Here is a 16,238-nt window from a genome sequence, read left to right on the forward strand (position 1 = left end):
ATCTTACCACAAATAACTCAATTTTGTTTCTTTTTATGGCTGAGTAATATTCCATTGTATATATGTGCCACATCTTCTTTATCCATTCATCTGTTGATGGACACTTAGGTTGCTTCCATGTCCTGGCTATTGTAAATAGAGCTGCAATGAACATTGTGGTACATGACTCTTTTTGAATTATGGTTTTCTCAGGGTATATGCCCAGTAGTGGGATTGCTGGGTCGTATGGTAGTTCTATTTTTCATTTTTTAAGGAAGCTCCATACTGTTCTCCACGGTGGATGTATCAATTTACATTCCCACCAACAGTGTATGAGGGTTCCCTTTTCTCCACACCCTCTCCAGCATTTATTGTTTGTAGATTTTTTGATGATGGCCATTCTGACCGGTGTGAGGTGATACCTCATTGTAGTTTTGATTTGCATTTCTCTAATGATTAATGATGTTGAGCCTTCTTTCATGTGCTTGTTGGCAATCTGTATATCTTCTTTGGAGAAATGTCTATTTAGGTCTTCTGCCCATTTTTGGATTGGGTTGTTTGTTTTTTGGATATTGAGCTGCATGAGCTGCTTGTAAATTTTGGAGATTAATCCTTTGTCAGTTGCTTCATTTGCAAATTTTCTCTCCCATTCTGAGGGTTGTCTTTTCGTCGTGTTTATGATTTCCTTTTTTGTGCAAAAGCTTTTAAGTTTCATTACGTCCCATTAGTTTATTTTTGTTTCTATTTCCATTTCTCTAGGAGTTGGGTCAAAAAGGATCTTACTGTGATTTATGTCATAGAGTCTTCTGGCTATGTTTTCCTCTAAGAGTTTAATAGTGCCTGGCCTTACATTTAGATCTTTAATCCATTATAAGTTTATTTTTGTGTATGGTGTTAGGGAGTATTCTAATTTCATTCTTTTACATGTAGCTGTCCAATTTTCCCAGCAGCAGTTATTGAAGAGGTTGTCCTTTCTCCATTGTATATTCTTGCATTCTTTGTTAAAGATAAGGTGACCATAAGTGCATGGGTTTATCTCTGGGCTTTCTATCCGGTTCCATTGATCTATACTTCTGTTCTTGTGCCAGTGCCATACTATCCTGATTACTGTAGCTGTGTAGTATAGTGTGAAGTCCAGGAGCCTGATTCCTCCAGTTCCCATTTTCTTTCTCAAGATTGCTTTGGCTATTTAGGGTCTTTTGTGTTTCCATACAAATTGTGAAATTTTTTGTTCTAGTTCTGTGAAAAATGCCAGTGGTAGTTTGATAGGTATGGCATCCAATCTGTAGATTGCTTTGGGTAGTAGAGTCATTTTCACAATGTTGATTCTTCCAATCCAAGAACATGGTATATCTCTCCATGTACTTGTATCATCTATAATTTCTTTCATCAGTGTCTTATAATTTTCTGCATACAGGTATTTTGTCTCCTTAGGTAAGTTTATACCTGGATATTTTATTCTTTTTTTGCAATGGTAAATGGGAGTGTTTTCTTAATTTCTCTTTCAGCTTTTTCATCATTAGTGTATAAGAATGCAAGAGATTTCTGAGCATTAATTTTGTATCCTGCTACATTTCCAAATTCATTGATTAACTCTAGTAGTTTTCTGGTAGCATCTTTAGGATTCTCTATGTATAGTATCATGTCATCTGCAAACAATGACAGCTTTACTTCTTCTCTTCTGATTTGGATTCCTTTTATTTCTTTTTCTTCTCTGATTGCTGTGGCTAAAACTTCCTAAACTATGTTAAATAAGAGTGGTGAGAGTGGGCAACCTTGTCTTGTTCCTGATCTTAGTGGAAATGCTTTCAGTGTTTCACCATTGAGGACAATGTTGGCTGAGGGTTTGTCATATATGGCTTTTATTATGTTGAGGAAAGTTCCCTCTATGCCTACATTCTGCAGGGTTTTTATCATAAATGGGTGTTGAATTTTGTCAAAAGCTTTCTCTGCATCTATTGAGATGATCATATGGTTATTCTCCTTCAATTTGTTAATATGGTGTATCACATTGATTTGCATATATTGAAGAATCCTTGCATTCCTGGAATAAACCCCACTTGATCATGGTGTATGATCCTTTTAATGTGCTGTTGGATTCTTTTTGCTAGTATTTTGTTGAGGATTTTTGCATCTATGTTTATCAGTGATATTGGCCTGTAGTTTTCTTTTTCTGTGACATCTTTGTCTGGTTTTGGTATCAGGGTAATGGTGGCCTCGTAGAATGAATTTGGGAGTGTTCCTCACTCTGCTATATTTTGGAAGAGTTTGAGAAGGATCGGTGTTAGCTCTTCTCTAAATGTTTTATAGAATTCGCCTGGGAAGCCATCTGGTCCTGGGCTTTTGTTTTCTGGAAGATTTTTAATTACAGTTTCAATTTCAGTGCTTGTGATTGGTCTTTTCATATTTTCTATTTCTTCCTGGTTCAGTCTCAGAAGGTTGTGCTTTTCTAAGAATTTGTCCATTTCTTCCAGGTTGTCCATTTTATTGGCATAGAGTTGCTTGTAGTAATCTCTCATGATCTTTTTTATTTCTGCAGTGTCAGTTGTTACTTCTCCTTTTTCATTTCTAATCCTATTGATTTCAGTCTTCTTCCTTTTTTTCTTATTGAGTCTGGCTAATGGTTTATCAATTTTGTTTATCTTCTCAAAGAACCAGCTTTTAGTTTTATTGATCTTTGCTATCATTTCCTTCATTTCTTTTTCATTTATTTCTGAGCTGATCTTTATGATTTCTTTCCTTCTGCTAACTTTGGGTTTTTTTTTTTCTTTCTCTAGTTGCTTTAGGTGTAAAGTTAGCTTGTTTATTTAAGATGTTTCTTGTTTCTTAAGGTAGGATTGTATTGCTATAAACTTCCATCTTAGAACTGTTTTGCTGCACTCCATAGGTTTTCGGTCATAGCGTTTTCATTATCATATTTTTCTAAGTATTATTTGATGTCTTTTTTGATTTCTTCACTGATCTCTTGGTTATTAAGTAGTGTATTGTTTAGGCTCCATGTGTTTGTATTTTTTACAGACTTTTTTCCTGTAATTGATATCTAGTCTCATAGCGTTGTGTTCAGAAAAGATGCTTGATATGATTTCAATTTTCTTAAATTTACGAAGGCTTGATTTGTGACCCAAGCTATGATCTATCCTGGAGAATGCTCCATGAGCACTTGAGAAGAAAGTGTATTCTGTTGTTTTTGGATCGAATGTCCTATAAATATCTATTAACTTCATCTTGCTTAATGTATCATTTAATGCTCGTGTTTCCTTATTTATTTTTCATTTTGGATGATCTGTCCTTTGGTTAATGTGGGGTGTTAAAGTCCACTACTATGATTGTGTTACTGTTGATTTTCCCTTTTATGGCTGTTAGTATTTGCCTTATGTATTGAGGTGCTCCTATGTTGGGTGCATAAATATTTACAATTCTTATATCTTCTCCTTGGAAGCGATCCCTTGATCATTATGTAGTGTCCTTCTTTGTCTCTTTTAATAGTCTTTGTTTTCAAGTCTATTTTGTCTGATTTGAGAATTGCTACTCCAGCTTTCCTTTGTGTTCCATTTGCATGGAATATCTTTTTCCATCACCTCACTTTCAGTGTGTATGTGTCCCTAGGTCTGAAGTGGGTCTCTTGTAGACAGCATATATATGGGTCTTGTTTTTGTATCCATTCAGCCACTCTGTGTCTTTTGGTGGGAGCATTTAATCCATTTACACTTAAGATAATTATCGATATGTATGTTCATTTTGCCATTTTCTTAATTGTTTTTGGCTTATTATTGTAGTTCTTTTCCTTCTCTGTGTTTCCTGCCTGGAGAAGTTCCTTTAGCATTTGTTGTAAAGCTGGTTTGGTGGTGCTGAATTCTCTTAGATTTTGCTTGTCTGTAAACTTTTAATTTCTCTGTCAAATCTGAATGAAATCCTTGCTGGGTACAGTAATCTTGGTTGTAGGTTTTTCTCCTTCATCACTCTAAATATGTCATGCCACTCCCTTCTGGCTTGCAGGGTTTCTGCTGATAGATCAGCTATTAACCTTATTGGGATTCCCTTGTGTGTTATTTGTTGTTTTTCCCTTGCTGCTTTTAATATTTGTTCTTTGTATCTAATTTTTGATAGTTTGATTAATATGTGTCTTGGCATATTTCTCCTTGGATTTATCCTGTATGGGACTCTCTGTTCTTCCTGGACTTGATTACATATTTCCTTTCCCATAGTAGGGAAGTTTTCAACTATAATCTCTTCAAATATTTTCTCAGTCCTTTTCTTTTTCTTGTCTTCTTCTGGGACCCATATAATTTGAATGTTGGTGCTTTTAATGTTGTCCCAGAGGTCTCTGAGACTATTCTCAACTCTTTTCATTCTTGTTTCTTTATTCTGCTGTGCAATAGTTATTTCCACTATTTTATCTTGCAGGTCACTTATCCGTTCTTCTGCCTCAGTTACTCTGCTACTGATCCCTTCTAGAAAATTTTAAATTTCATTTATTGTGTTGTTCGTCACTGTTTCTTTGCTCTTTATTTCTTCTAGGTCCTTGTGAAACGTTTCTTGTATTTTCTCCATTCTATTTCCACGATTTTGGATCATCTTTACTATCATTATTCTCAATTCTTTTTCAGGTAGACTGCCTATTTCCTCCTCATTTGTTAGGTGTGGTGAGTTTTTACCTTGCTCCTTCATCTGCTGTGTGTTTCTCTGTCTTCTCATTTTGCTTAACTTACTGTGTTACAGGTCTCCTTTTCACAGCCTGCATGTTCGTAGTTTCTGTTGTTTTTGGTGTCTGCCCCCAGTGGCTAAAGTTGGTTCAGTGGGTTGTGTAGGCTTCCTGGTGGAGGGGACTAGTGCCTGTGTTCTGGTGGATGAAGCTGGATCTTGTCTTTTTGGTGGGCAGGTCCATGTCTGGTGGTGTGTTTTGGGGTTTCTGTGGACTTATTATGATTTTAGGCACCCTCTCTGCTAATAGGTGGGGTTATGTTCCTCTCTTGCTAGTTGTTTAGCATAGGGTGTCCAGCACTTTAGCCTGCTGGTCGTTGAGTGGAGCTGGGTGTTGGCATTGAGATGGAGATCTCTGGGAAATTTTCGCCATTTGATATTATGTGGAGCTGGGAGGTCTCTGGTGGACCAGTGTTAATAACTTGGCTCTCCCATTTCAGAGGCACAGCCCTGATGCCTGGCTGGAGCACCAAGACCCTGTCATCCACACGGCTCAGAATAAAAGGGAGAAAAAAAGAAAGAAAGGAAAACAAGATAAAATAAAATAAAATTAAAGTTATTAAAATAAAAACCAAAAAATAATTGTTAAAATTTTTTTAAATAATTTTTAAAAAATGAAATAAAGAAGATAGAGAGCAACCAAACCAAAAAACAAATCCACCAATGATAACAAGAGCTGAAAACTATACTAAAAAAAAAAACAAAAAAAACAAAACAGAGAAAACGGACAGACAGAACCCTAGGGCAAATGGTAAAAGCAAAGCTATACAGACAAAATCACACACAGAAGCATATGCATACACACTCACAAAAAAGAGAAAAAGGGAAAAAAAAAATATATATATATCATTGCTCCCAAAGTCCACCTCCTCAATTTGGGATGATTCGTTGTGCATTCAGGCATTCCACAGATGCATGTACATCAAGTTGATTGTGGAGATTTTATCCGCTGCTCCTGACTGAGGCTGCTTGGAGAGATTTCCTGTTCTCTTCTTTGTTCGCACAGCTCCTGGGATTCAGCTTTGGATTTGGCCCTGCCTCTGCACGTAGGTCACCTGAGGGCATCTGCTCTTCCCTCAGAGAGGACAGGGTTAAAGGAGCAGCTGATTCGGGAGCTCTGGCTCACTCAGGCCCGGGGGAGGGAGGGGTACGGATGCGGGGCGAGCCTGCGGCAGCAGAGGCCAGCAGGATGTTGCATCAGCCTGAGGCGCGCCGTGCGTTCTCCTGGGGAAGTTGTTCCTGCATCACGGGACCCTAGCAGTGGCAGGCCGCACAGGCTCCCAGGAGGGGAGGTGTGGACAGGGACCTGTGCTTGCACACAGACTTCTTGGTGGCTGCAGAAGCAGCCTTAGCGTCTCATGCCCGTCTCTGGGGTTCACGCTGATAGCCGCAGCTCATGCCCATCTCTGGAGCTCCTTTAAGCAGCGCTCTTAATCCCCTCTCCTCACGCACCATGAAACAGAGGCAAGAAAATGTCTCTTGCCTCTTTGGCAGTTCCAGACCTTTTCCCGGACTCCCTCCTGGCTAGCTGTGGTGCACAGCCCTTCAGGCTGTGTTCATGCAGCTAACCCCAGTCCTCTCCCTGGGATCTGACCTCCGAAGCCCGATGCCCGAGCCTCAGCTCCCAACCCCAACCCGCCCCGGCAGGTGAGCAGACACGCCTCTCGGGCAGGTGAGTGCTGGTCGGCACCGATCCTCTGTGCGGGAATCTCTCCACTTTGCCCTCTTCACCCCTGTTACTGCGCTCTCCTCCGTGGCTCTGAAGCTGCCCCCCTCCGCCACCCGCAGTCTACGCCCGCGAAGGGGCTTCCTAGTGTGTGGAAACCTTTCCTCCTTCACAGCTCCCTCCCAGAGGTGCAGGTCCCGTCCCTATTCTTTTGTCTCTCTTTTTTCTTTTGCCCTACCCAGGTACGTGGGGAGTTTCTTGCCTTTTGGGAGGTCTGAAGTCTTCTGCCAACTTTCAGTAGGTGTTCTGTAGGAGTTTTTCCACGTGTAGATGTATTTCTGATGTACTTGTGGGGAGAAAGATGATCTCCATGTCTTACTCTTCGGCCATCTTGAAGCTCCTCTATCTCTGAACCCTTTAACTTAAAGATTATGGTAACTCTTACGGAATTCCTTGGTGTCCAGTGGTTAGAGCTCTGCGCTTCCACTGCAAGGGGCATGGGTTTGATGCCTGGTCAGAGAACTAAGCTCATGTGGCTTAATATCATAAAAACAGACAACCCAATCAAGATATGGGCAGAAGGCCTAAATAGACATTTCTCCAAAGAAGACATACAGATGGCCAAGATGCACATGAAAAGATCCTGAACATCACTAATTATTAGAGAAATGGAAATCAAAACTACAATGAGATATCACTTCACACCAGTCAGAATGGTTATCATCAAAAAATCCACAAACAATAAATACTGGAGAGGGTGTGGATAGAAGGGAGCTATCCTACACTGTTGGTGGGAATGCAAATTGGTACAGCCACTGTGGAGAAACAATATGGAGGTTCCTTAAAAAACTAAAAATAGAGCTACCATATGATCCTGCAGTCCCTCTCCTGGACATATACCTGGAGAAAAACATGGTCTGAAAGGATACATGCACCACAACGTTCATAGCAGCACTATTGACAATAGCCAAGACATGGAAGCAACGTAAATGTCTATCTACAGATGAATGGATAAAGAATATGTGATACGTATATATAATGGAATATTACTCAGCCATAAAAAAACAAAATAATGCCATTTGCAGCAACATGAATGGACCTAGAGATTATCATACTAAGTGAAGTAAGTCAGACAGAGAAAAACAAATATCTTATGATATCATATTGCTTATATGTGGAATCTAAAAAATGATTCAAATGACCTTATTTACAAAACAGAAACAGACTCACAGACTTAGAGAATGAACTTATGGTTACTGGGGAGGGAGGGATAGTTAGGGAGTTTGGGATTGACACGTACACACTGCTCTATTTAAAATGGATAACCAGCAAGGACCTATTGTATAGCACGGGGAACTCTGCTCAATATTATGTAACAACCTAAATGGGAAAAGAATTTGAAAAAGGATAGATACATGTATATGTATAATTAAATCACTTTGCTGTACACTTGAAACTAACACAACATTGTTAATCAACTATAGTCCAATATAAAATTAAAAACTTAAAAAAATATTATGTTAACTCTTGCTAAAGGTAGGGGTTGGAGGGTGTTGAGCAAAGACCTGGAGCAGCCTTGGCAACACTAGGAAAGCGGCATGAGATGGATTCTCCCTCAGAACTTCCAGAAGAAACCAACCCTGCTGATGCATTGATTTCAGACTTCTGGCCTCCAGAACTGTGACAAAATAATTTTTTGTTGTTTTTAAGCCACCTGGTTTGTGGTAATTTGTTCCAGCAGCCCTTGGAAATGAAAGAAATGACAATAGCAATTCCATAAAGGCAAGACAGCTAAGGACTCAGACCCTTCAGGAATTAAAGTTTGGGTCACCTCTTCCTTAGGGGCATGTGTGTTTGTGTGTCCATTTAAACTTTTGGATGGAAGTGTGTTAGTGTTTAGTATGAGAATGTGGCATATGTTCAGTGTGAAGGTGACATGAATTACCATCAATTTTACCAGAAGGTGCCCACCCAACAGGGACCTAAAGAGGGAATCTCTGCCATTTCCATTGAGTCACTTGCTTGCCCTCTCATAGCAGATGCTGGGTGAGACCACTGTCCCAAACTCAGTGGCAGAGTTCTCAACTCACTCAGAATGGGGTCCACATTCTTTCAGAAGGACAGAACCAGTCCCACCTCTTCACAGCCCTCCATACATTCCCCATAAAGAAGCTCCCATGAGCTCCTTTCATCTTCTCGCTGATCTCAATCACAAGCTGTCTTCCTCCCATTGCATGAACTCCTCCAGTCCCATGTATTCTGTGATCATCACAGCTTTGATCCTAGCCACATCTTTCCTCCCTCAATACTACCCTCCACTTACCTAGAAACCCACCAATTTCCAAAATGCTCTATTCATGTACCATACCTCCTGTGACATCCTCACATGGCTCTAACTCACTAGTATTGTGTAATGTGTGTTTAATTCCTCTCCATTCAGTTTATGAGCTTTTGTTTTGTCAATGAAAAGATATTGCCTGCCATATCAGTAAACAAAGAATGTTGCAGCCATGGAGCCATCACATTACAGCCACCCAGATGGATGGTGAGCCCTGAGGGAACTCAGGATGGAAGAGGACGCCCACCACCAAACCATCAGACACTGCAGCCACCCCCAATGGTGCACCCTGAGGAGACTCAGGATGAGAAAGCACAGGATACTGGCCCCAGAGAGCTGAGGTGCATATCAAAGGAATGATTTCAGTGAGCCCAGACTCTTGCATCTCCCCATACATAGAAAAGCACTAAATTCATTAACTTGAGATGTCTGCTTTTCTTTAATTAACAGTAATCTTTTGATGTTCTGACCACCTGGTCTTTGCTGTAAAACCTATATGTCCTGGCTCCTCCCTTACCTCTTTGGAGCAGTCCCTCAGAGTTACCTGAGAGGCTGTGTCCCAGGCTTAAGTCTTCAGTTTTGTCTGGAAAATAAAACATAACTTCTCAACTTTTAGGTTGCGCATTTGTTTTTAGTCGACAGTTTCATTACCTCATGCTCCCATATTCCTTAAGATTTCTTCCACCTGGCTTGAAATTCTTCCTATTGTCTCCTTTGCCTGCTAAAGTTGATAGGTCACTAAGTTATATTTACTCTTCTCCAAAAGTATTTTTTTATTGTTGTCTGCTCTACTCTTACTGGTGTTGTCAGCACTAGTTCTACAATTACAAGAGCAATAATTGTAAAGATGATGACATACAGTAAGTGTTCACTGTCCTCCCAGCACTGTGTGGAGTACTCTCCCTGGATCATCTCATAATCTTCACCCTAACCTCATGAAATAGGTGTTATCATTATTTTCAGTTTACTTATAAGGAAACTGAGGCTTTTGGAGGTTAAGCAATTTGCCCAAAGTCACAAAGCACAGAAAACTCTAATTCATTTGTGACAGAAAGAGCTTTAAACAGAGACCATCCACACCGAAGATATTTTGGGAGGTCCAAGGGTCCTAACTAAGGGTGTAGGATGTCCAAGCTCCAGACTCACTGAACTCATTGAATTCACTCACTGGTTCTTAAAGGAAGTTTGCTTTTTGACAAATTTAATCCCACCAAATTGAAGTATTGTCCCATTTCCTTCAAGAGAATTTGGCCTCAGGCAGCACTGATTCATGTAAACGTCCACATTTTCAGATTTGCCAGCAAGCTGGTTGGTGGGAACAGGTCTTTGACTTTGTTTTTTTAAGATTTATTTATTTATTTATTTATGGCTGTGTTGGGTCTTGGTTGCGGCACATGGGATCTTTTGTTTTGGCGCACAGGGCTCTTTATTGTGGCACGCGGGCTCTGTAGTTGTGGCGCGCGGGTTCCAGGGCACGTGTGCTCTTTAGTTGTGGCGAGCATGTTCCAGAGCGCATGGGCTCTGTAGTTTGTGGCACATGGGCTCTAGTGGAGACATTAGAGCTCAGTAGTTGTGGTGTGAGGGCTTAGTTACCTCTCTGCGTGTGGGATTTTAGTTCCATGACCAGGGATCTAACCCACATCCTCTTCACTGTAAGGCAGATTCTTTACCACTGGACCACCAGGGAAGTCCCCAGGCCTTTGACTTGGAATCATAAAACCTAGTGGCTTTAAAGCAGAGCTGGGTGGTGCCCAAGAGTTTTGTGATGGTGCCCAGGTGTCACCATGAAGGCCAGACTGGGAGGCAGGGGGGCAGAGACCGAGCTTCAACAACCACAGCTGCACTTTTGTATATGTATATGCATGTGTCTGTGTATATGTACATGTGTGTATGTGATATGATATGCACATGTGCATACACATAGGATATGTGTGTATATGGCTACATGTACTTACATATGAAATGTACATGATATGCACGTGTATGTGTGCATTTATATGAATATACATGTGTATACGTAAATGTGTGTGTATATACTGGGTTAATTTTCACCTGGAAACAGCATTCAGATGCCTTAGAGACATAGTTTGAGATCCACAGCTTTAGGACTACCTACTCATTGTAACAGAAGACAACAATAAAAAAACAAAGAACTGAGGGTCAGAGAGATTAAATCTATAGCAAAAGAAACATGAATATTTAATGACAACTACTAAAATGTTTCCCCATCGTGATCAGATGATTGTTCCCTGGGGTCTTCTCTCTCGAAGGCCAAGAGTAGGAACTCCTTGAGGATAAGGATGAGTCATTGACACCCTTCAGGCCTGGGGCTGGCTGTGGCTGTTAGTCTGGGACTCAAGAACTCAGAACTCATCAGCCAGTGAGGAGTGACCACAAGGCATGGAAAAGGTCAGAGCAGTGTTTCCTGATGCAGTGACTTTTCATACCCCCTCACTGGGGCAGGTGGGGGCTTGTACTAGTTTTGTTGCTGATCTCTAGCTAGCCTGGGGATCACAGTGTCTAGGGACTTGATTGTATGATGTACCTTTTATCCTCTGGATAATTTTTATGATTCTGCTTGTTACTTTATAGGGTGAGTTCAGTGGCCCTTGTGAACCCAGCCATGATCTGCAACTTTACTCTTAAATGATGATCTTATTAAGGGACAGGTACTGCAGAACTAGCATAAGGATAACAGAAGCCATTATTTCAAATTAGTAAATGTTTAGTTTTTTTCCTCTCACCAAAATTTACCTCTCACAGACCCCAAGAGAAGAGAAAAAAAGAAAGATGAAAAGATGCAACCAGCAATGAAAATTATTCTCTTACTTCAAATTATGCCTAGGATAATTTGACCTTTAGCTAGAAATGGCCAGTTCCATCTTCATTTAGGCTCAGAGAACCAAAAGGCAGGGGCTTCATGTGGGGAGGGAGGTCGGTGAACCTTGCCAAGGCTTGCCATCCCATCCAGGACTATGGGAGGTTCTGCCCTATGCTACAAATTAGCACACTGAGCTCCTGGATTCACTTGATTCTTCCTAGATTGCAGCATGCCAAGTGGTGTCCATAAAGTGGCACTCAGGCAATATGGCTTCCTTCACACTGTGGACAAAGAATGCCAGTAAACAAATAACACTGTGGCCATGGAGTTATCAGCTACTGCAGCTGCCCCCTAAGGTGCACCCTGAGAATTCAGGATGGATTAAAACAGGATACTGGCCCTAGATAGTTAAGATGCATATCAAAGGAATAATTTCAATGAGCCCAGAAACTTGCATCTTGTCATATGTAGAAAAGCACTAAAGTCATTAACTTGAGATGTCTGAGGTTTTTTTGTGATTAACAGTAATCTTTTGATATTAGACTACATGATTTTTTTTTTTCAGCAAAAACATTTTTTGTGGTACGCGGACCTCTCACTGTTGTGGCCTCTCCCATTGCGGAGCACAGGCTCCAGACGCGCAGGCTCAGCAGCCATGGCTCATGGGCCCAGCCACTCCGCGGCATGTGGGATCTTCCCAGACCCGGGCACGAACCTGTGTCCCCTGCATCGGCAGGCGGACTCTCAACCACTGCACCACCAGGGAAGCCCTCAGCAAAAACTTCTTTATGGCTCCTCCCTGACCTCTCTGTAACAGTTCCTCAGAGCTATCTGAGAGGCTGCCTTCCTGGGCTGTAGTCCTCAGTAATGTCCTCGAATAAAACATGATTCTCAACTTTCCGGTTGTACAGGTTTTTCAGTCAACAAGACTCAAAAGAGCAAACACAAATTAAAAGGCTAGTGCAGCTTTCTTTTTAGCAGATTACTAACAGAGACTTATGTTCTTTGCAAACATTTATTTAAAAAAAAAATCTTGTTCTAGTCCTGATCTGGAACAGAACATTTCGTGTGACATAATGCATAAATCTTATCCTAGGAAGAAATTAGCATTTTTACAAAGGATTTTAATGGACTAAGAATTCTTCCAAAATATGACATAAATGAACCTATCTACAAAAACAGAAACAGACTCACAGACATAGAGAACAGACTTGTGGTTTCCAAGGGGGAGGGAGGGTGGGGGAGGGATGGAGTGGGAGATTGGAATTAGTGGATGCAAACTGGTATATATAGAATGGATGAACAACGAGGTCCTACTGTATAGCACAGGGAACTGTATTCAATATCCTGTGATAAACCATAATGGAAAAGAGTATGAAAAATAACTTATATATGTATAACTGAATCACTAGGCTGTACAGCAGAAATTAACACTACATTGTAAATCAACTATGCTTCAATAAAATTAAAAAAAAAGAATTCTTCTAGACATTAGCTGCACACCTGCTCTGCTGACCATCAGCTTCGAGAGGGATTGACAACCCTGACTGGGTTCCTAGGACTGGACAAAGACTCCACTCTGCCTTCAGCAGCTGTGCTGTTCCTTGCATCCACACCTTCAACCATTTAGCATTTTCTATAAAATTTCTTACCAAAAGTCAGTCTTTGAATTGGCTTGCAGGAAGTCTTATCCCTTGTAGCATGCCTAACTAAAGTTATAAGAAATGTATGACATACTGAAAGGTGAGTGGAAGGCATAGTAGATGTAGATTACTTTTTCCCTGATGTTTTCAATTATTTGCATATACCCATTATCTCCTTTGACAGCATCCATGTATGGTAGGCATCACTGGCCCCATTTTAGGGGTGAGGAAGTATAGAGTTAAGAAGGTGAAGGTGAAGGGATCTGCTATAAAGCTCATGACAAAGAAAGGTTCAGGTTTTACTTAGACCCCCATTTGGTTTTTAACTGTGATGTTCTTGGGTCTTTCCTTGACACCAGAAGTGCATTCAGAAGGATGCTTATAAATCACCATTGACTGCTGGAGTGGAAAGAAGGGAGTGCAAAGACCAACATACAGATTTATGGGGAATCAAACTTGCCTGGAATATACAAACCTGCCCTGGAACTCTCTTTTTGCTCATGAGCCAAGGACAGATGCCAAGGCATCTCTGTGCCTATGGACACACAGCACCTGAAAGACACGTGATGTTGTGGGAATTTGAAAGTGAAAAGTCAAGGTGCTTTTCCCAAAGCTTTCTTTGTTTTCCATCAGCAATAGCCATGAGGGTGCAATCGGGTTTGTTTTCTCTCCTCTCCCAGCAATCCCTCCATCTGCGGCCGCCCGCCTACCTCCTTATGGAAAAGAACTTGCAAAGGGTTGTAACTGAGCAGAACCCTATGAGGCCTTCCCAGAATAGACCCCCACCTCTTCCTGCCTTTTGTCTGTAGAAAAACTTTAGTCAAAGAATAAATTTAATCAGAGAAGTGAGAAAATGCAGAAAGAAAGGAATACAGTCAAGCAAAACAAAATAATAATACTTTAGCTATTAAACAAAGTCAAGGACCTTTAGTTCCTCCTCAAGGACTGTAGATAATATTCTGAGCCATGTCCTTTGAGCTGTTTTGCAGATACTGAGGCCCCCACCAGGTGGAAGAAGTAAACCGTATGCTGCTGACAAGCATGTAGACCTCAGACAAACTGGAGCCAGAAGTTTGATGATACTGACTCTGGGTTACCTCACCACCAACCAATCAGAAGAATGTCCACAGGCTGACCACGCCCAGCTCCTTGAACACTATAAGATGCCTCACTACCCCCTCCAGGGTGGTTCACACAGTCTTGAGGACATTAGCCCACTGTAGCCCCCTTTGCCTGGCAAAGCAATAAAGCTATTCTTTTCTACTTCACTCAGAACTCTGTCTCTGTGTTTCTATTTGGCACTGTTGAACAGCGGCTGAATTTCAGCAACAGGGTTGCAGACTTTTTACTCTTTTTGTTAGTAGATGTATTAACAGCACATAATTTCTGAAGAATTGGCTCCGGAAATTCCAGACTAAGAGCACAGATACAATTAAGAAACTAAGTCTTCCAAACAAAATACTGTAAGAGATTTTTAACAGAGGAGAAAGACGTTGAGTCACCCTTTTCAAGGCTTTTCAATTTGTGCTTTGAACTTTATGTTGGTGGTGGAAAGGAGCACAATCTGCTAGAGAGGCAGAGTGAGCATATCTGATTCCCTTCCACAGACTTGGAAACTGAGAAGAAATGAACCAGACTTTGGAGACGCGATGTAATTGCAGTTTTCTGAGAACCATTTTTATATCCCCATCGTTTGTGTGCAGCCAAAGGGTGACAGCAGCAGGAAGGGCCTTTAAGGACCTTGATATTCAGGCTGGCCAACTTCATAGTAAGAATGCTGAATGAGGCAAAACTTCCTTGGAAAAGTGTTGAATCAGTGAATTTCAATGAAATAGCCCTCAGAAGCATAATATTTAATGATTTCAGCCTGCATTATTTATTGACTTGTGGGGAGTTTGTGGGTTTAACATTTTATTAATATGGCACCAGGTCATCTGAGAAAGTTGTAACCACTGGGAAATCTCCCCAGAAACACATTTTCATATTATCCACAGTGCACTTTGAGAACAGAACAGAAGCTCTTGTATGTCTCTGGGGACAGATATAAAGTGTCAGGTCTTCTATAAGCCTTCTTTTCTCTAAGGAAATCAAATGGGAGTGAGGAAAATCCACACCTACTTTTTCTCTCTTGATGACCTTGTGATTCTTTATTTTGTGCCTTCGAACCCATTAGGGCTGGGGAAGCTGCAATCTCTATCACCTAAGGTACCTTTGGCATCTAAGTGAGTCCTTTCTGTTATCTTTCATTTAATGACCCCAGGGTATCAGGCATTATATAAAGCTTTCAGCATTGAGAATATAGCATCAAGAACAAACACAATCCATGTACAAGGGAATCTGAGAAGGGAGTCAATCTATAGCATGAGATTTAAATGAGGAACAATTCATTAATTTTCAGAACAAAAGGAAGACTCAATATTCAGAACTGTTCCCTCTGATATTACATTACATGCTACTTTAAGAAAGTGACAAATACAGAACAAACCACTATCAGATATTCTCCCTAAAGAGACTTTTAGAGATTTGCTTTAGATATTTCATTGAATCTCCTCAACTGTTAACATTTCTATAAATTTATATTGATTAATAATACAACATTCTAAAATGCCTTTTAAGGGATCAAGTGAGAAGTAAAGTTGTTAAGAGTGGTGAGAGTGGTTTTCTGTTTAATTAGTTGAACATTTTTATACATATACATATTTAAACATATATATGTATGTATGTATATATATGGCTGCCAGAGCTAGCACTGTACCTGAAACACAGTAAGTATTAAATATGTATTTGTTATTATTTTCCTGTGTTCATGTGTTTATTAATTCTTTTTTGGACCTCAAGTGCAAAAATTTCATATAGCTCACATCATGCCCTTAGAGCACAGCATCTCTTTTGTTTTATACCCTTTATCCCCATCCCCTACTCCATTCCATCTGCCTACTGCAGGCCCCATTTTAATTACTCCCTTGTATGTGCTATTGTAAAACATGTAAACCTAATTTGTGTGCATATATTTTAAATCACATAAATGGGATATTGCTATATATCCCATTCAGCTTCTCACTTTTTCCCTCCGATATGTGTCCTTACAGT

Source organism: Monodon monoceros, unplaced genomic scaffold (assembly GCF_005190385.1).
Source record: "Monodon monoceros isolate NGI ecotype Baffin Bay Population unplaced genomic scaffold, NGI_Narwhal_1 Super_Scaffold_21, whole genome shotgun sequence".
NCBI lineage: Eukaryota > Metazoa > Chordata > Mammalia > Artiodactyla > Monodontidae > Monodon > Monodon monoceros.